This window comes from Excalfactoria chinensis, chromosome 11 (genome assembly GCF_039878825.1).
Source record: "Excalfactoria chinensis isolate bCotChi1 chromosome 11, bCotChi1.hap2, whole genome shotgun sequence".
Classification (NCBI taxonomy): domain Eukaryota; kingdom Metazoa; phylum Chordata; class Aves; order Galliformes; family Phasianidae; genus Excalfactoria; species Excalfactoria chinensis.
In genome coordinates, this window is record NC_092835.1 from 13,061,593 (window position 1) to 13,082,067 (window position 20,475).

Below are 20,475 nucleotides of genomic sequence, written 5' to 3' on the forward strand. Positions count from 1 at the left end.
CGCCCAGGTCCCTCTCAGCAGAGCTCCTCTCCAGCAGGTCTTCCCCCAACCTGTACTGGTGTATGCAATTATTTCTACCTAGGTGCAAGACTCTACACTTGCTTATGTTAAACCTCATCCGGTTTCTTACTGCCCAGCTCTCCAGCCTGTCCAGGTCTCTGTGAATGGCCGCACAGCCTTCAGGTGTGACAGCCAATCCTCCCAGCTTCATGTCATCAGCAAACTTGCTGAGGGTGGTCACTATCCCCTCATCAAGGTCGTTGATGAAGATGTTGAACAAGACTGGACCCAGTACAGATCCCTGGGGGACACCACTAGTCACAGGCCTCCAGCCGGACACCGCACCGCCAACGACAACCCTCTGCACTCTGCCAGTCAGCCAATTCTCGATCCACTTCACCGTCCACTCATCTATCCCATACTTCCTCAGCTTTGTTATAAGGATGTCATGGGGGACCGTATCAAAAGCCTTACTGAAATCAAGGTAGACTACATCTACCGCTCTCCCCCCGTCCACCCAGCGAGTGACATCTTCATAAAAGGCCACCAGGTTGGTCGAGCACGACCTCCCCTTGGTGAACCCATGCTGAGTACTCCTGATAACCTCCTTTACTCCCAGTTGCCTGGAGATGGCATCCAGAACAAGCCGTTCCATCACCTTCCCTGGGACAGAGGTGAGGCTGACTGGCCTATAATTACCCGGGTCATCCTTCTTGCCCTTTTTGAAGACCGGGGTGACATTGGCCATCCTCCAGTCTTCAGGCACCTCCCCAGTTCTCCAAGACCTCTGAAAAATTACAGAGAGCGGCTTAGCAATAACCTCCACCAGCTCTCTCAGCACCCGCGGGTGCGCCCCATCAGGTCCCATGATTTATGGACATTAATGTTTCCTAAGCACTCACGGACCACCTCTTCCCTGACTAAAGGGAAATCTCCCATTCCCCAGATTCTCTCATCAACCACCAGGGTCTGGGATTCCTGGGGGAGAGCCCTTTCACTAAAGACAGAGGCAAAGAAGGCGTTCAGTATTTCCGCCTTCTCAGCATCCCCCGTTACCAGAACACCCCCCTCACTTAGTATGGGGCCCACATTCTCCCTAGCCTTCCTTTTGCAGTTAATGTACTTAAAAAACCCTTTTTTATTATCCTTTATCTCCTTAGCTAGATTCAGCTCCAGGTGGGCTTTAGCCTTCCTGGTTGCATCTCTGCAGTCCCTGACTACATTCTTATATTGTTCCCAAGTGGCCAGACCCTTTTTCCTCATATCGTGTACTTTCTTCTTTCTGTGGAGCTTGCACATGAGTTCCTTACTCATCCACGCAGGTCTCCTGGCACCTTTTCCCGACATCTTAGTCACAGGGACGCACCGATCCTGAGCCTGGAAGAGGAGCCGTTTGAATGCTAGCCAGCTCTCACAGGCCCCCTTGCCTTCTAGCACCCTGGCCCATGGGATGGCCCCAAGTAGGTCCCGGAGGAGATCAAAGTTGGCTCTCCTGAAGTCCAGGGTAGCAATCCTACTTTTTGTTTTGCTTCCTCCGCTCAGGATCTCGAACTCCACCATCTCATGGTCACTACAACCCAAGTTACCCCCGACTTTTACTTCCTTAATGAGTCCTTCCTTGTTGGTGAGAATAAGGTCCAGCAACACCCCACCCTGCGTCAGTACCTCGACCATCTGCATCAGAAAGTTGAAAAGTTGAAAGTTGCTTGAAAATGGGAAGACCACCACTAACAGAAAGGCAGCCTTGGCTTCCCCAGATGGTTTGCAAACTTCCCACCTTCATGATTCCGATGTTTGAGTCCTCTTCTCATCCTATTTATCACTCATTTTCAGCTGGCTCCCCATTTCATCAAGAAATCACATACCTGAGAATGTAAATATAAACTGCATGTAAGTTAAGTTCCACAGCCATTTCTTTTGCACCAGCACTGAAGTCAGCTAGATTCACCTTCACTTTCTAAGGAGCCCAGACTGTATGCCAGTGCTCACACACTGTGCTGCCATCCACCAGGCAGTACCTCACACCGAATGGTTTGTGGGGCTTTTTGTGGTGTTGGTGTTTTTTGCTTTAAACCGTGCAGATTTCCCACCTATCAAATTCATTTGCAAAGGTAATTTTCTTTCTACTCATCTATTACATTAAAATCAATGAATGAATAAATTATAATGCAGCAATTACATGTGTAATGAGATGGGGAAGAACTATTCATAGATGCAGAGCTAGTTGCCCAAAGGTGAACAGACTTCCCCTCTCTCCTTACAAGCCAGGTAATGATCTTTCTATGATGGAGAAACAAGCAGCTGCTACACATGTAAATGAAACCAAGGGATATATGAGTTCACGCTACAGTGCTGTTCTTCTGCCTCATTATTATTGTCACATTATCAGTTCTTCTGTGACTTTTTCTTTGAATATTTAAAGATAGGGTAGGGGACGTACAATTATTAACATCCTTCTGTCAAATGCCTGTCTGAATGAACACAGACGTGCTGCGGAGTGTTGGCTCACCTTGCTGCCCTCTGCCACGCAGTGCAACTGAGTTTTAGCCCGGTGAAGCTGTTCCCAAACCGATGCTTTTCTGCAGGAAAAAGCCTAAAGAAAAGGGAGACATTCTGAAATTCCACAAAGAACAGAAATCCCTCTTTGAAATAAGATAAACATCAGCATACAGCAGCAAAGCCGAACAAAACAATACAGAGTCTCTTCCAAGTTTATGGCCATCAATGGCAGCATTACCTTCCATGATCTAGTGACCCATCTGCTGGATGAGGGAAAGGCTGTTGATGTGGTCTACCTAGACTTCAGCAAAGCCTTTGACACTGTCTCCCATGCAATTCTCCTGCAGAAGCTGGCAGCCCGTGGCTTGGACGGGTACAGTCTCGGCTGGGTAAGGAGCTGGCTGGAGGGCTGGGCTCAGAGAGTGGTGGTAAATGGAGTTAAATCCAGCTGGTGACCGGTCACGAGTGGTGTTCCCCAGGGGTCGGTGCTGGGGCCTGTCCTCTTCAATATCTTTATTGATGACCTTGATGAGGGCATTGAGTGCACCCTCAGTAAGTTCGCAGATGACACTAAATTGGCTGGGAGTGTGGATCTGCCTGGGGGTAGCGAGGCCCTACAGAGGGATCTAGACAGGCTGGAGAGCTGGGCTGAAGCCAATGGGATGAGGTTCAACAAGACCAAATGCCGAGTCCTGCACTTCAGCCACAACAACCCCAGGCAGCGCTATAGGCTTGGGGCGGCGTGGCTGGAGGACTGTGTGGAGGAAATGGACCTGGGGGAACTGATTGATGCACGGCTGAACATTAGCCAGCAGTGTGCCCGGGTGGCCAAGAAGGCCAATGGCATCCTGGCTTGTATCAGGAATGGTGTGGTGAGCAGGACTAAGGAAGTCATCCTGCCCCTGTACTCGGCATTGGTGAGGCCTCACCTCGAGTACTGTGTCCAGTTTTGGGCACCTCAGCACAAGAAAGATATGGAGGTACTGGAGCAGGTCCAGAGAAGGGCAACGAGGCTCATGAAGGGCTTGGAGAACTAAGGAAGCTGGGGCTGTTTAGTCTGAGGAAGAGGAGGCTGAGGGGAGACCTTATTGCCGTCTTCCAGTACCTGAAAGGTTCTTACAGTGAGAGTGGGGCTCAAGTTGCGCCAGGGCAAGTTCAGGTTGGATATTAGGAAGAACTTCTTTACAGAAAGGGTGGTTAGGTACTGGAATGGGCTCTATGATTATTACTATGTGCTCAGTAGCTTGGTACTGCTGTAAGGAAAAAGCAGAATGCTCTTAAACCTTTCTCTTGCCCCAGAGTTCTTGCTGCTTTAGTTGACATGTTCTGGGATGCTTCATGTCCTTCATTTCACGTCTACCTGCAATGGTCATGTAATAACCTAAGCTGGAAGGGACCCGTAAGGATCACAGAGTCCAACTCCTATTCACAACTACAGACAGAGGGTTACCTTTCAGTACAAAAAGTCCTCACTCCTTACTTCAACAGCCACAACAGTGGGAGATGCTATTTCAGACCCCCTCTTTCCTCCAAGTGCTCTACCTCTCCCCCCTCGCCCCATATACCTGTGTTTAACCACACATACAAGATCACATTATTCAGAAGACTTGTTTCCAGAGGAGTGATTGATGCCTTTGCTGCTCTTGTCCCAGCCTGAAGTGACTCTGGCAAGAATGAGCCATTAAGACAGGAATGAAAAGATGCAGCACAACCCAGAATATCAAGTTGCTTATCTCAAACTTCTTTATATTTAGCAAATTAGGGTTCCCCCCCACCTCCTTGCATATAGTTTGAGAATTTCAAGGGCAGCTCCTTAGTTAGCAGAGACCTCAATGAAGCTACAGTGGTTGATTTATTACAGTTGATGGCAGGAAACAGAACTATCTCAGCAAATTAGTTGTGCTGATAGGAAAGCTGGCCAGCAGATAAGATGCAGTGCTGACGTCTGACCTGGCCTGCAAACGCTTCTGATGGAGTCTGGCAGCTCCACTGGTGAGGATGAGCTGCTGCACAACAGAAAGTGCTCAGGAAGAGCAGCGAGCAGGCCGGGGATGTGGCAGGGCATGCAGGCAGCACACGCTACCTGGAGCAGCACCCCTGAGTCTGTCAGAGGGTTCTGGCTAAGGGGAGAGCTGTTAGCTGACCCATTCATGGTATTTACGCAACAGGCTGCTTCACAAAGGAAGCCAGACAAGGTTCTTTCTTCTAATCATACACTGAAGCCACGGAACTTCAAAGGTATTCAATAGGGTTGCTATTGAAGCAATTCTTTTGCTTTCCATTGCTGCACCTGTCTGGGCCCCTAACACATAGCAGCAGCAGCTGTGATGGGGTCCCATGGCAGCCAGCTTACCTGCAGAGCTATTACGGAACACTTTCGATATGTCATCCAAGCAGATCTTGTATCCAGGCAAATGTGAAATCATCTCGGTCTCCCCCAGCACTTCATGGGCTGCCTCCACTTTACCTGTTTGCACAGGCAGAAAAGAAATCCCAAAGCCTGTAACGAGATCAGAGTATGTGTTACTTAGCACTGAACACGCCTGTCTCTAGAACAGCATGCAGAAGCTGTTTCAAACCAGTCAGAGGAAACTGGTACAAAATCACACATGCCAGCAGATGATATGAAAAACCCAAACTGGAAAGGTAATCACCAATAACCATGTGCCCATCTGTCCTCACACACCTGCGTGGCTGCAGACATTGGGATGAGGGTGGTGGAAGCATTTCCACCTGCGGGACACCTCATTAACACCCCTGTCAGCAGCGTGCAGAAATAACAGCAAGTTCTGCACTGTGGTTAGCAGTGTTCACTCTTGGCAGAGGACAGGAAACGTGCCAGACCTCCTACGGCCTGAGCCAATGGCCGCCTCTCAGTTCTTACAAGTGTGGGGGAAAACACACGATAAACATAGGCAGAAATAAAATGATAAACACGGAGGGAGGAGGAAGGGAAAAATGAACCCTTTATTCAAGGTAAGAACTCGGTGATAAATAGATCTGTGCATATTTCCCAGCCTCATTCCTCACTTGCCAAGTCTGATGCTATTTTCATTAGGTCATGTTACCATACATGTCATTTTATACAAAGGTGCAGTATATCACAACTGGAGGTTGAGGTGCTTGTAGTGAACACAAATGAGCTTGTAATGGTCCATCTGCTTTGATTTTATTTAGTGATCCCTCAAGGGCTGGGAGCTAGAGTGAGAATAACAATGCTTCAACCCATCTGCTATTGTAGTACCAGCTCCAGTTGAATTATCACATGTTCTGAGTGGCTGGCATATGCTGTGACATAAAGCTACAAGAAAGTGTTGCTCTCCAGCTGTTGTGTTGACAAATACTTTTCATCCAGTCATTAAGTTCAGCTCAATAACCAGGGGGAAACTGCAGCTAAAAGTTGATTATTATTTCATTTTTTTTTAAGCATTAGAAATCACAAGGACAATATATTTTATTAAAAAATGTGTCACAAATGTCACACATTGTATATGAGCTCTAACAATAAAAATTTCTTTGTGACGGCCATAAATTTGTGTGTTATAGGATTGGATGGGCATCCCTGTAGCTGACAGTGTAAATCTTGGTAATGAAACTATGGCTAACCTCGTTTTAGAAGGAGCATATCTGAAGCTGTGTATAAACTCGTATAAACTCATTGGCTCCATGGTGCTATGGGCCATGAGCGTGCTCGACTACACCAAGAAAGACTGTGAAATAGATTGTGATCTGAGGTCGCATGCAATGATTGATAGCGAGACTGCCTTTAAAGTGAGGAGGAAAGCAACCAGGGCTCCAAGCAGAGGCATCGATCTGGTGGATGCAATAGGTTCAAAGGCATGATTGGCCCCGCACCTCAGTCACAAGGGTTGATTGCCAGAAGTGGCTGCTAACTTTTACGGCCTCTTCCATTGCTGGTGGCCTACTGCAGAGTTCTCCTTACTCCAGAGGCACCCTAATACGTGCCCTCAATTCAGAGAAGCTTTTAATATTAGAGTGTTTGGGGACACTGATGATGACACATTTCCCTTTCCCCTTCCTCTCCTCACCTTGGTTCTCTCATGGCTGCTGTGGGAATGGAATTCACCACTGCGGGAACAAAATAAAAGGGAATTTCTCATAGGGTCAAAGGCTGACATACAGCCAGATACCTGTTGGAAATGTGACATTCCCTGCACTGCCTACTGCTCTGCTCCTGCAGACAACATACCCAGAGAGAGGATGTGCCTTTTGGATGCTGTCAAACTTTCAGTGTTCGATGAGAACAGTGCAAGTAAAACTCATTCTTGATGGCATTCAAAGCCTCCTCTAGAATTCTCACTGCTAATTTGAGACAGCTTGCTGCAGAGTGTGGAGGTAGAGGGGATCAGTAAGAGGGTACAACCAGACTCTACATGAACCCTCAGAGCTGCCCCTGACCCAACAAGGCAGTGCGTGCTCTCTGGAGCACGGCTCTTGTGCATTTCTATTAACCACTGCATTAAGGATTCAGTTCTTAAATACAACTTATGCTTGTATTTTGTCTCAGAAAAACAATAGGCCCTGCTCGTACTGAAGCATTTCACTTCCAGAGGCTTATATTTCCTTTTGTATCCAAAGACCTGTGGGTGCCAGCTGTCACTGGCATTATGATCCCCTGGCTAGTGCAGGAATTGTTGATTACGTTGCCTTTTGAATCAGTTGATTACCATGAATAATACGCCAAAAAGGCTGTCAGCATTTTGACTTTAACTATAACTGTTACAATTAATTATGGGTTTAATTAGCATATATGCCTAGCAGTGGAGAATATAATACTTCATGGGTAACAGATGATCCTGCAGCTGTAACATAAAGTGTGATACAGGTTGGGATACAGATAGTTATTAATAAATGCCTTCTATTGTGCGAGGTCCTTATTTATACAAATTAGCAGGCATGACAGAATCAACCCAAACTGTATAATTTATAATAATTGATTTCATTTTGACTGACCACCAATCGGCCTACTACATGCCCTCGGAAGAAAAATAGCCCTATTAGGATAAGTTTAATCCTAAACATAGCTAATGAATCCTATTACTTTAAGGTCATATTTGAAGCTTTTGTTAATTGTCAGAACCATTTTAAATTGATTAGAGTTAAATTAAATCAATGTAATGTTTAGAAAAACAATATTTCTAATGGATGAGGCCGAGCTGACCTCAAATAAACATATTTATCAACCGATTTCAGTGAATGAGAAGGCTAGCAGCTGGGCTCATAATTCACAATTGTCTATAATATGGGAAATGTCACTATCTAGGCAATTAATTATGTCAGGTAATAAATCTGTTGCTCGCAGTTGACCATTTGCCAGTTGGGGTGACAATTCCCTCAGCAAGTTTATGATGTTTAGAGACACGCTCCCTCAAACCCACACAAAATCTCAACGCAGCGTTAGGGAGAATTAACATCTTCTAACTGCCAGTTACCCAACAACACGCCACACTGTGATAACTTGGCATGGAAACATTTTTCTACCTGGTCATTTCGAATACAAGGATGCTCTACGATAAAGAAGCTTTGCTGAACTGTGTAGCGACACTGCCCAGGCTAGAGAGGTGAGAAGGTATTAACATTTCCTTACAGACAACCACGGCAAAGCGGCTGTTTTGCAGTAAATTACTGAATGGCAAAACGTGTAGTAATTAAATAAGTGCATGTCTTACACGAGCCTGAGAGAGAAGTTCAGAAATTCAGAATAGGTTAACGTGAACAAATCTGCATTATATTTCACAGGTAATGATGGGTACAGTTTAATGTAGCAGGGCACAGGAAAAATGGTACGCAGAAGTAGGATCAGTTTAAGGTTAATCACACATTCAGCAGCTTAGCAAAAACCCCACTATTCCTGTGGATGAAAGCTTTCTGCTCAGTATTTAGTAAAAAGCAAACTAACAACCCACCACAAGACAAAACAGCAAAGGTAAACTTTCATAAAGAAAGGATGATAAAGTAGTACAAAAACGGTAGAAGAGGGAGGTAAATTCTCTTTGTATCACATATGCAGCACAAACTGTACTGTACTGATCATCTGACAGTGGAGTCAGTAAAACCAGTGTGAAAAACAAAATATTTCTATTAAAAAGGAGGAGGATAATTGATAAAAAGTGTGCAAAATTTAAGAGATTCCTACCATTATTTTAAGGTACTTATTGTCTAGAACTAGACTTCTCATTTTGTACATTAATATAAGATGACACGTTCTGGACATCATGCTGAAGCAGCACTGTGTTTGTAATGGGCAAATCACAGAATTGAAGGGGCTGGAAGGGACCTCCAGAGATCCCCCTGTCCAACCCCCAGCCAAAGCAGGCTCCCTTCAGCTTGCACAGGTAGGCGTCCATGTGGGTCTTGAACATCCCCTGAGGAGACCCCTGTCTTTTTTGTACCTGAGAGCCCAGAACTGGACAAATGAGGCCTCACCAGGGCAGAGCAGAGGAGGGGGATCACCTCCCTTGACCTGCTGGCCATGCTCCTTTTAATTAGCCCTAGGACACCAGTGGCCTTCTTGGCCATCAGGGCACACTGCTGGCTCATGACCAAGCTGTTGTCCACCAGGACCCTCAGATCCTTCTCTGCAGAGCTCTTCTCCAGCAGGTCATCCCCCAACCTGTACTGTTACATGGGGTTATTCCTCCCTATGTGCAAGATCCTACCCTTGCTCTTGTTAAACCTCATCTGGTTCCCCTGCCCAACTTTCCAGACAGTCCAGGTCTCACTGAATGGCAGCACAGCCTTCTGAGTGTGTCAGCCATTCCTTCCAGCTTCATAACATCAGCAAACTTGCTGAGGGTGGACACCATCAACTCATCAAGATGAAGATGTTGAACAAGACTAGGCTCAGCACCGATCCCTGAGGAACACTGCTAAATACAGACCCCAAATCACAGCTTCCAATTCAACCACAATGACATAAAAAATGAGCAGTCAAATGCAAGTTGAAAGTACAAATATTATACATACATAGAAGGCCCTCCAGTGATAATGTATAATACCTTCCCATGAGGAAATGAAAATACAGATCATTCCTACGTGTCCAAACAAACATTCACTAGCAGGTCCTGCCAACGGGGCTTTTGCATCATTTTGTGTTAGGAAACAGGAAATAACACCAACAGAATTAGAAGTCATCAGACAGCATTAGAATCTTTGTATGAAGTACCCAGAATTCCACAAAATGGACAGAGAGACCTGACCTCTGCTGCTTCTCTCACAGAGCTGACAACAAGTGAAATCCCTCTCCTGCATTTACTTTCCCATGATGGGGAACGTTTCGGGTCACCCAGTTTAGCCTGCCTTATGCTTCGCCATGACTCTGCTCTGTGGGCTGGCTTGTCCAGCAGTTAAAGGCAGCTGCACAGCCACCACTTTTGATAAGGTTTGGCACAACTCATCAGCATGGATAAAATGCAGCTTTTCTTTCTCTTAGGACAAAATCCTTCCATTAAGCTATTTGCATCACTGAGAATAAGACATCAAGCCACAGTAAAAGAAAAAGCCATCACAGACTTTACAGGCCGTGCAGAGACTTCATTTAGAGTAGGCAGAAGCTGCCACTCGACTTCAGATCCCTGGCAGATACCCTGTAGATACTACTTGCCACTAAGCATTTAAACAGAAATTGGTTACATTTGTACAGAACTTATCATCAGGTTACGAAGAATATGAGAAAATCAAACCACCAGCTGTGAAACACAACAGCGGATGGCTGCTGGAGGATTTTAAGACACTTCTTTTGTGCGTCTGTATATGTGCAGGAGAGAATGAGAGACTGTGTTTGTATGTGTATATATAATTACTATTTCATTTCTTGGGTAACGTCCCCCCTCCTTACCTTTACGGCAAGGAAAATTGCTCTTCTAACCTGTCTTCAAAATGTAATAACTTTACTTGCACCCAACCACTGTAGATACTGACTGGACTCTGAATTATTACTGTGAGATGAAACATTTCTTTAACAAAACCGAGTCCTTTAATATCCCCCATCTCTGTTATTAGATGGACAAATGAATTTTACTTTGAACATAACATGTGGCATTGTCTGAAAATTGCTGGTATGAACTGAAGTTGGCAGGTATCTTCTTGCTCTCCTCGTCAGTGATTGCCATTTATTATATGTTGCACCTTTATCTGTCAAATACTGCAGAGCGCTATATTGATTTGTGTCTGCTGCAAAGCAAAGGTCACTTTGATCAACATACTACAAAACCAGAAAAAGTAGGGTTCTGACATTTCATTACCTGGGAAAAAAAAGGACTAAAATAAATAAGAATATGTTTGAGAACAGAGCACTTCAATATCACAGTGTGCAGTAACTGTAATTAACAAAAGAACTGCTCTATTGAGGTTAAAGAGGAAAAAGAGAAGGCAGGTTTTCTTGCAGAGTCTATTCTTTACATGACTGATTCTGTAACACTGCAGCTGTGATCTTACTGAAGGGTTACATTCATTACAAATCAAATACATTGGCTTCTTAGATTTGGACTTTTAATGAGCAACAAAGCTCAGGAATTCTTTAGGAAACCGGGCAGCATTTTATAAAACTTTTAGTTTTGCCTAAGAAGCCCTAAAGGGACTTCCTGTGCCACATTCAAATAAAGCCATGGTTCCTACATGAGGGATCTGCAGTCTGAAGAGGTAAAAGAACTGGATCCACTGCTACACCTGGCTTGCCCGAGATCCATAAGGAGTGGAAGGCAGAGCTGAAATTTAAGCTCCGATCTTCATTTCCTAATTCTAATTCGCAGCAGATTACTCCTCTTTCACAACAAGCACATAATTAATTTAACCCTTATTCCTACAAGGCACCCAGATGCCCGCACTCAGTGCTCTCATTCAGGAGCTGAGGTGCTAGGTTGGGCTTTTCCCTCAATCACATCCTGGTGAATCACATCCCTCCTGCCCTGGAAGACAGAACACATTAAAAGGGACTCTCTGATCCTCCATGTACCTTGTTTGACCTGAACACAGGGTACAGGATGGTCTAAATGTTTCCCCATCCTTATTTCTGGGAAGCATTTTTTCTTTTTTGAACAGAAAATCCACATTCGCATTGAAATACACAGCAAGCAGTTCTACCTAAAGTCTTTTGTTATCCCTAGGATCACCGCGCTGCACATCGCAGCTTGCACGGCATATGGCAGTGCTTATCATGTCGATAACAAAGTCTGAATAATGCAATTCTTGGTTGTAATTATCTTTTATTATTACCAAGGGTCATTCCTGGGCTCTTCATCTTTTCATCATCTCATGTGGAATTTTTGTCTTCCTTATTAATTAAATAGCCAGCGTTACTGAATTAACCAATTAGCTCTGCCTGAAGGGATGAGCACTGATCCAAACACAGGGCCTGGTTCCACACACTTGTTGCTTTGAGGGAGACTCTTGCACAGGGCTGGCTGGCAAGAGTGGGCTTGTGGGACATGGCGAGCTATTGTCTGCCTGTCCTGGTTAATTTGTGCTTATTGCACAAGGCCAACGTTTTTTCACTTGGATATTCTCCTACCAGGAAAATGTTGCTTATTAAACATGAAACCCTTCACTGGGGACATGTTTGCTTTTATTGAAAATAACGTATCAGAAAAAAGTTAGGCAGTGACTCACTGCATCCTGACATGACCGCTCCTTTCCCACAGCGATTTAAAGCATTTTTATTGCCATTTGTAAAGTTCAACTTGAAAAATCAGAACGCAACTTCTCAGCATTAAGAGAAGAGCTTTGACTCCCCAGTTATTGGATCTACTTCGCTGTAAAATTCCATATTACAGAAAATGTTGCCATAGATAAAAAGTTAAGGCTTTGTCACACCAATGTCCATCCCCTAATCCTAAAGCACAGATTTAAACCCCCCACAGCAACAGGGCTATGCATATTTGAAGCATCAGTGCCTAAACAGCACATTGGTCGTGCACACAAATGCAGCTGATCTCTCCCACACCATTCTCACTCCTCTTCCCCTCCCTTTATTGTGACACGCTTACTATTCCTTTAACACTGCACTCCACTGAAGAACTGATCAAACTTCAAAGCAACTTTGAGTTTGAAATTTGTTTCTGAGCTCCCAAGCTATTCTTTTTCTGACAGTGGTGGATAAGGAATTGTCACTACTCCTGGTGACATGGCATGAGGAGATACAGCAATAACAGACGGGCAGCATGGAGATGGCAGCAAGTGACTTCTTCAAGAGACCGTGTTGACATCACCAGCTATGAGAGCAGAGGCAGAATGACCCCAGAAGGAATCCAATCCGCTCTGTTCTTTCGGGCCCACAAGTAGTTTGCTTTATTTTTTTACATAGACAACACTGGATTTAAGGTTGTTTGAACTATTAAAACAACTACGTTAGAATTAATGGGAACTATTAGTGAGGAGTAAGAAAAAGGATGAGCAGATTTAGCCACTAACTTCACTATTTTAAATGATGCCAATGAAATAACTTCAGAACCGCTGATGTAACCAGCACAGATGAATGCCATTAATAACAGTCAAGAATCCATGATTGCAATGTGAGATCAATGGGTTATGACATTTCGATGTCAGGCTGATAGATCTGACTTTTTAAATGAAGAATGATTGATTACGACTCTTAAAAGTATGGCTGATTATCAGCATGTCTAGGCAACTGTTGACACCAACCATGCATAACTCCCATTGTGGCATGTCAAAAGCCATCACTTTGGGTGCGTGGCCATGATTTCTGAGAAAAATAATTGTTCTGATTACTGCAAAATGTTATGGTACATCACATAATACGTAGCAGTGTGTAGAGGCTGTGTGCACTACACAGGCAAAAACAAAATGGTGCTTTTTAGCCCTGAGTGCATTTTGTAAGCAACACATGGTTCACACGACCTATAAGAATCCCGATCTTTCTAATGGTGGTAGTAAAATTACCTAAAGCACAACATGGCTGCAAATCTATCTTCCAGACTGAGAATCACACAGAGCACGAGGAAACATTCCTTAATTTCAAAGACATCTTGGACATTCCCTCTATGCAGCACCGTATACTTTATATGGCTTTATAAATGCAGCGGTGTTTTATTTTTAATACATTCCATCCCATTGTGCGTGGGCTGTACAGTGGGTGACACAGAAACTGCCACTCAGAGTACGTTAAATGCAGAGCTCAACAATATTCATGGTAACAGTAATGAACAGACCCACCTCACGCACCATTCTGCAATGAGCATTACTGTCAAGAGAAGTTGATATCACAGAAGAAAATGTTAGTTATAATAAAAAGATATTGTATTATATGTGGCCTGTGCAGTAACACACTATGGTTTTCTGTATCCTTCAGAGCTCTTGGAAAGGCCCTGGGATACTGGAGGAAAATCAGTCACAGCAGAATTTTTTGCCACAAAGTCTGACCAAGGGAGAGGTTTTTCTCACCCCTACTTTCCCCCATTAAAACCACCAGAAGCTCTAGATACCGGCTGTGCATGATTTCAGACAGGCAGTTCAAACCAACACATTTAACATTATATTAATTTGGCTTGGGGATATCATATTGTATTGACTTTCCATCTAGAAAACTAAGACATTAGACAATTACAAGTTCAATAATATCACTAATTCTGCCAGGTCTTGCCAGTTGTTACACCTCCCAAAGGATGAAAAATACAGAAAAGTTTCCTACAGAGAATATTACCTTTTTACAAAATATTAAAGGAAAATCTGTTGTGAAGAAATGTTCTTTTAAACCAGGAAAGGATCTGCAGGGTGAGACTTTGTTCTTCAGGGAAGAGGAAGAGGGAAAAGTGGATTGGCTGCAATAAGGCAATAGACTTCCAGGTGTGGATTCATTTTGGGTTGCTTCCAGCGGGAGCTATGGATCATTTTTTGGTAAGCCTTAAAAATAGCTTCTTCAGCTCATGAAACAGGAGTTTGCTGTTTGCTGGCTTTACATGTTCATATTCACATATGCGTTATTGGCTGGAATTTATATTGGACATAATTTGTTACTGCTCTGACCCAGAGCTGTGTACACACAGAGAGCTCTGCTCCATTTTGATCTCTTCTTACTTTGTCTACATGCTGACTGGGGCAAGAAAACACACAAATCACAGGACAGCGTAGAAACATGAATGTTGCCCACCTGGAGTTTGGTTATTGTATAAATGTTTCATGAGCGCAATCCTTTGGGGCTTTTGTCAGGTCTTAGGCAAAGTTACTGATACACTATCATATAGCAGAACAATCCTATTAAGCACTAAATGTCAATTCAGCATCCACGGTACTGAAGGCCTTTGTTTGTTTGTTTTTCTTTAATTAGAGAAAAGAAAGGAATGAGAGTGGAATAGAAGGTGAAACAGGAAACAGGGATTCGTGAAATCTGCCCAAACAAGTAGCTTTGATGGGATGTGGCTGCAGAACAGCTCATAATCTACCAACCAAAAGCAGTTCACCAGTTACTGAATTTAAGCCGAAATTTTACTCATCCTTAATGGAGAAGCCTGTTACAATGTAATAGGGATGCCGCAGGATGTTAGTTGATGGCTTACAGAAACTGCTTTGTGCATTTACAGAATTCACTGCACCATTTCTGTCAGAATTCACGGCACCATTTCCATCAGCTATGCCAGTCTGAATGCCTAAAAGAAGAGAACGCAGTCCTCCATCATTTTTAAAAACATCATGAGACTGAATTGGTTTGCTGCTGCTCCAACACTGAGGCTCACGGAGGGCTAAATTCCCCCAGTGGGTCTGTTGGCCCCTCTGGCACCTCTTCCCATGAGGCTGTTTGCTTCTCTGCCATTTCCCTTCCACCTGCAGCACTTTTTCCTAAATGTTTTTTAGTCATTCTTTTTGGTTGCAACTTCACTGAAAAATATCTGCACCGCCTTCATCCTACAAACCCAGTAAGTCAGGGAAGCTCCTGAGATGGCTGTCTGTGAGGTCAGTTTGATCTCACCAGCATGCAGCCAAAGCTGCCTGACACCACTTGCTGAAAAGGGGCAGAGCTATTCCATGCGCTGTTTCCTTTGAAAGGCTATGAAAACTCTTTCTAGGAAAGAACACAACTGCATGTACTGCTCTGTCTGAAAAACAAATGGAGAACAAACAAACAAAAATATATATATCTAAAATCCACCCATTACTGTTAAAGTCTTTCTTTTATTGCTTTTCAATATTTTCCCTGTGACCATTCAAGTTCCTTATCTTACTATGGCGCTTTTGTAAATGGTAGCCTGGCTTTTGCATTGACTTGAATACTACATACTCAGCATATGTAAATTACAGATCAACTAAAAGAAAACAAAACAACAAAAATAAGGTATGAAAAATCATCCATTGCAAACAAACCAAAACACATAGTGGATTTTTAGCATGACATGTAGGTCAAACAGTTACAGAAGCAGTATACCAACACTGTGACCCTCAGACTGGTTTCCACACATCACTGGTGGCTCGTGACATTGAATGACATTACTAGCCAGGAACACCAAGGAGTGTGTTGGTTACGAGCCTACCAGAGTGTACTCTCAGAGCACTGCAAGATACTGAAAGCCCAGCAGGGAGATGCAGCTTTACAACACAGGCTGATTCATGGCGGTTCAGAAACTCACAAACATCCAACTGCAATCAAGAGTAAGTTTGTAAGCAAGTGATGGCTGGTTTAATGCAGCACACAAGTGCTGTGTAGCCTTGATCACCTTTGGACTAACTCTCCATTTTGCTGTGAGTGACATCTCATCTCAGTGTCACAACGGGGTGACAGCTGAACGATAATGCCACTACTTCTTTCTTCCTCCATCACAGAAAGGCAAAGCGCAGTGATACAGGGAACCCCCTTGCAAAGCTGCAAAGTCACTTGTTATATTGATAACTATTTATTATTTTCAGACTGTACAGATGCACGTTACCGAGTGCAATACAACTGATGAGCCAATCCTCAAAAAGTTTTTAAAGGACAACAGTGCCATCCACAGAAAGGTGTCCTAATACAGCCCTGGTGAATACAGCAGTCTGCAACTTGAAGTTTCTCTCATTTGCATAGAGTAAAATGAGTGTTAGTTCTCATTAGCTGAGCTTGGTTTGAGAGCTGGAAGAGTACCACTGCCAGAATGAGCTGGAGACCAGTCAAAGACAGGGCAGAGCTATGCAATACAATTATCATGAGGGTAGGAAACAAGAAGATGCTATGATGCAGAAAAGTAGTACCTGCTCCCTCCCCACCCCAATTCCTCTTTCTTGTTAGGATGAGCCTGAAGTACCACATCTTGGGAAGAGTAGGAGGAACTTAAATAAAAAGACAAAACTTCCTTTAACATAATTGAAAAAGAGTTTCACCTTTGCACCGAGTTCAAATTCTCAAATTTCATAGGAGTGCTGCTGCACAAAGGTGAAAAGTTAAGTGTAAGACTTAACGAAAGAGACCGAGTTCAGTTTTAAGGAATCATTCTCATTCATTCATTAAATTTCCTTCTGGGCACTAAACCAGACCACTAAAGAATCAAACAAGCAATACCTAGACTGTGACACTTAGGGCATGGCTTCAGTGTTCCAAGGCTGTAACTTAAAGATGAAATTTACCCCACCCCCTATCCCATCCCACAGAAAACTTGAGATTTTATGTGGTTTTTTATGCATGTATTAAACAAATGGCACAGCTGAATAGCTTTTCTTAAAAACTGGACATTCACCAAAAAGAAGTTTGCCAGCACAGACAATTAGGCTTTCTTCTTTTAACAATAGATTGACTGACTGGCACATTTGAAATGCGAGCGTATTTTTTATTCCTCCGCTCACCCTTTGAGCTGATAAACACGAACAATAGGAAACAGCTGGGACAGGAAAACATTTTAGTTTGTATTTTCAAAGCAAGCAAGAAATAAACCCATCAGTGGGAGCCAGATCACATCTTCTGCCTTAGGGGTAGTCAGCAATTGGGGGGAAAAATACGATCCATATTTTTAATCAAACATTACATATTTATTAATGTGCAGCTGGCCTATTGTGTGCATGATTTTTTTTTTCTTTAATGCTGTGCTGCGTCCGTCAGCCTGACATTGTTCTGTAACTGACATTACTCTATAAGGATCTGGAAATGCACGGATTTAATAGGAATCATTGAGACAATTGCTTTCTGTATTATTAGGTCCGTATGACGTAGGTAACATCTGAAATTCAATTTTAGAAGAAAAATAAGATATTGTTCCATCGAGACAATTTTGTGCACCTGTGATACAGTAAGACTATACACTCCCACTCCCTGTTTTCTTCCTCACTCATCTAACTTTGTGGCTATTTAATGATACATGCCACTCTTTTGTTAAAAATGTTTGGGCAAATGTATTTTGATGCTTACTGAGATTAAACTTTCAATACATCTCCTTGGTAGCAAAGGTTGGGCTGTTCATTAGTTGGAGGTTTGGCCTTGTCAGGTTCCATTGACTGTTGGCTAAAAGGATCACTTTATCATCATTTGTCTACAATGGAGACAGTCTTTATTCAGCCTTGATTCCTCTAGGGTCATAGTTGTCATATCTCCACTTGCTTTTATAATGCAGAGCCCAGTTTCACAATCCCCTTAGGTAATCGTCTAATATATTCAGTTTACCTTAATATAGGTAATACAATACTTAGAAATACAAAGGAGAAGAAGGAAAGATTCTGCTTAAAACACCACCTTCCTCACCTACTTCTTGGGTTCATCATTTTGAAATGATGCTGAATGTTTTTTTTTTCCAAGTTCTACTCCCATTGCTTATTGACAAATGTTAACACAGAACCCTTGGACTTGTTTTTCCATTAGTAACTCTATAATTTCACAAGTCTAGAGTGTTTTTGAGAACAAGACCTTATCTTGCTTTTGTATTTAAGATCCTAGGAGAAGTCCAGCGGAGCCTGGTTTGTTTTTATTTTGGGGAATTACTTCAGTTTGGAGGTTTATTGAAGCACATTACAAAGCTGCAACATAGTGTGCATTTTCAAGCCTATGTTTGAAACAGTTTGCCTGCTAAAAAAGACAGCTTAATTCAATATGAAACCATAAGGTCAGATACTAATCAGCAAGGAGAAAGATATGCTACTGCTGCTCTTCTTCCAACATGGCACCCACCCAGTGGCTCTGAGAAGGGTCTCTCTTCTACAAAGCTACTCCAACTTTGCATCTCTAACCCAGGAACTAAAAATGAGACCATTTCCTTCAACATGAGGACAATAAATTAGTCCGTCTCCAGTTGATTTAGTTAAACTCAAAATGTTACTAAAAACTGGAACAACTCCATCAAGGTGTTGCAATAAGTCTATTTTTGTCTGCCTCACTGACTAATAAACACCGTCCACACAGGTTAGATATTGGCTATTACAGAATCAGAACCAGCTAGAAAGCCAAGAGGAAAGGGGGCTAACCAGTTCCAACATTTAATCTTCTTAAAAGCTCCCATGAAAGAGCGATAAGAAGCAAAAAAAGCAGTTTCATTTTTCTCATTGTTGACACTGCTTTTCCAAGCATTTCTAAAATTTGCTGCCTCCAACAGGTCCTGTAAAGAAGAGGCTCACACTTCTTTTTTTTGCTTGTTTTACATCTTTTTAGGGATTTACAGAGAAACACATTGCCTTTCAGTTCTATTTCTATTGGAAATAGAAAGAATGATGTTGCTGAAATATCTCCATGCAAAACAGAGGTGGTTCTGAACAAGAAGGTGTAAATGTAAAGAAAAGCCATAATGAAAACAGCCTGCAATGGGATGTGAACGTTCAAGGAGGGAGATTGGTTTGGGAAATTGCCTCAGCACCTGTAGAAACTCAAAGACATAGAAAGGCTTCACACACCAAAGCCTCTCCACAATTCACCTACTGGCCCCTTTTTTTCCCTGTCTGTTTGTTGAACTGCATATAGAAATATAAATGAATACATAGGCTCTCTCAGCAGCATACTCCTACCATACAGTTTCCTTCCACTTCCATGCCATCATACCTTGTGTTTGCATCTGTGCACTAGCATGTGTTGAATTTCCCAGCCAAATTTGTATTTCATTTAATCTTCTCACTGAATACCCAAACTCACCATACTGTAATAGCTTAACTACTGCAGAAGGTTGACCACCAAACATGGGAATAGAACCATACTGCTGTGGAAGGTGATGTTTCCCTGCAAACATTAGATTTTATTTATTTATTATTTTTTTAAAGAATTTTTTTTTTTTGCAATATTTTCCTTCTGATAAATTAATCCAAAAGAGGAAAACAAACCTGACCTGGCAGAAAAACAAAAAGGGAGCAATATTTTTGAATGGCTGGTTTAAAAGATGGACATAAATGCCTGTTTCAAAGCAGACTGTTGGACCATCCATGAAAAGAGCCCTTAAGACAACTCATCTTACAAACAAAAATGTCACTAGATCATTAGGTGTGCTATGGCACATTCCCCTGCTTGCACCCCACTCTGATTAGTATACAGCAAAGACAGCCACATGCACTCAGAAAACTTTTATTGAGGTTTAAATCTTCATTCAAATGATGTAAAGGGGCATTGAATGAAGATTTAGAACTCTATAAAGCTGCTTGGCAGTGTTTGTTACAACCTATGCCAAGTAAAAACTGAAATGCTTCTACTTTGCTATTGAAACATTTCTACTATAATTCCTTAATATTAGGTAGCATGCACAGTGTTGGGACATAAGCACATCTGCAAGTGTTCCTCTTACTGAGGAACTCGCCTACTATTCATTGCGTGGGGTATCATCGAACATACACAGTGTTGATGTTCAGGAGATAAAGGAAGAGGAATTGTTACTGCAATTACGTATTATTATGTTTTTCAGCAGATAATGTGGGTTCATTCATGTGAGTATTTTGAACTAGCAAATGCCCTAATTGCTTCTATGTCTGTTAAAATCCTATATCCGGTTGACACATCTGATTCACTGTTGCTTTTTTATTGGGCCACTTGCACATGTACTCTCAATGATCAGCTTCAGGCCTGTGTAAACTGGGCAAACA

The 20,475-nt window shown here is 42.8% G+C and overlaps 1 long non-coding RNA gene across 1 annotated transcript in view; it reads right to left on the bottom strand.

Moving 5' to 3' along the window:
• Positions 1–3,777: 3,777 nt before the first annotated feature.
• LOC140257504 (uncharacterized) overlaps positions 3,778–20,475 on the bottom strand; it is a 61,659-nt gene continuing 44,961 nt past the window's right edge. Inside the window, exons 2-3 of the long non-coding RNA XR_011905034.1 lie at positions 4,853–4,999; positions 3,778–3,859 (exon numbers count right to left, since the gene is read on the bottom strand). This is a non-coding gene — a long non-coding RNA (uncharacterized lncRNA). The remainder of the gene's footprint in view (positions 3,860–4,852; positions 5,000–20,475) is intronic.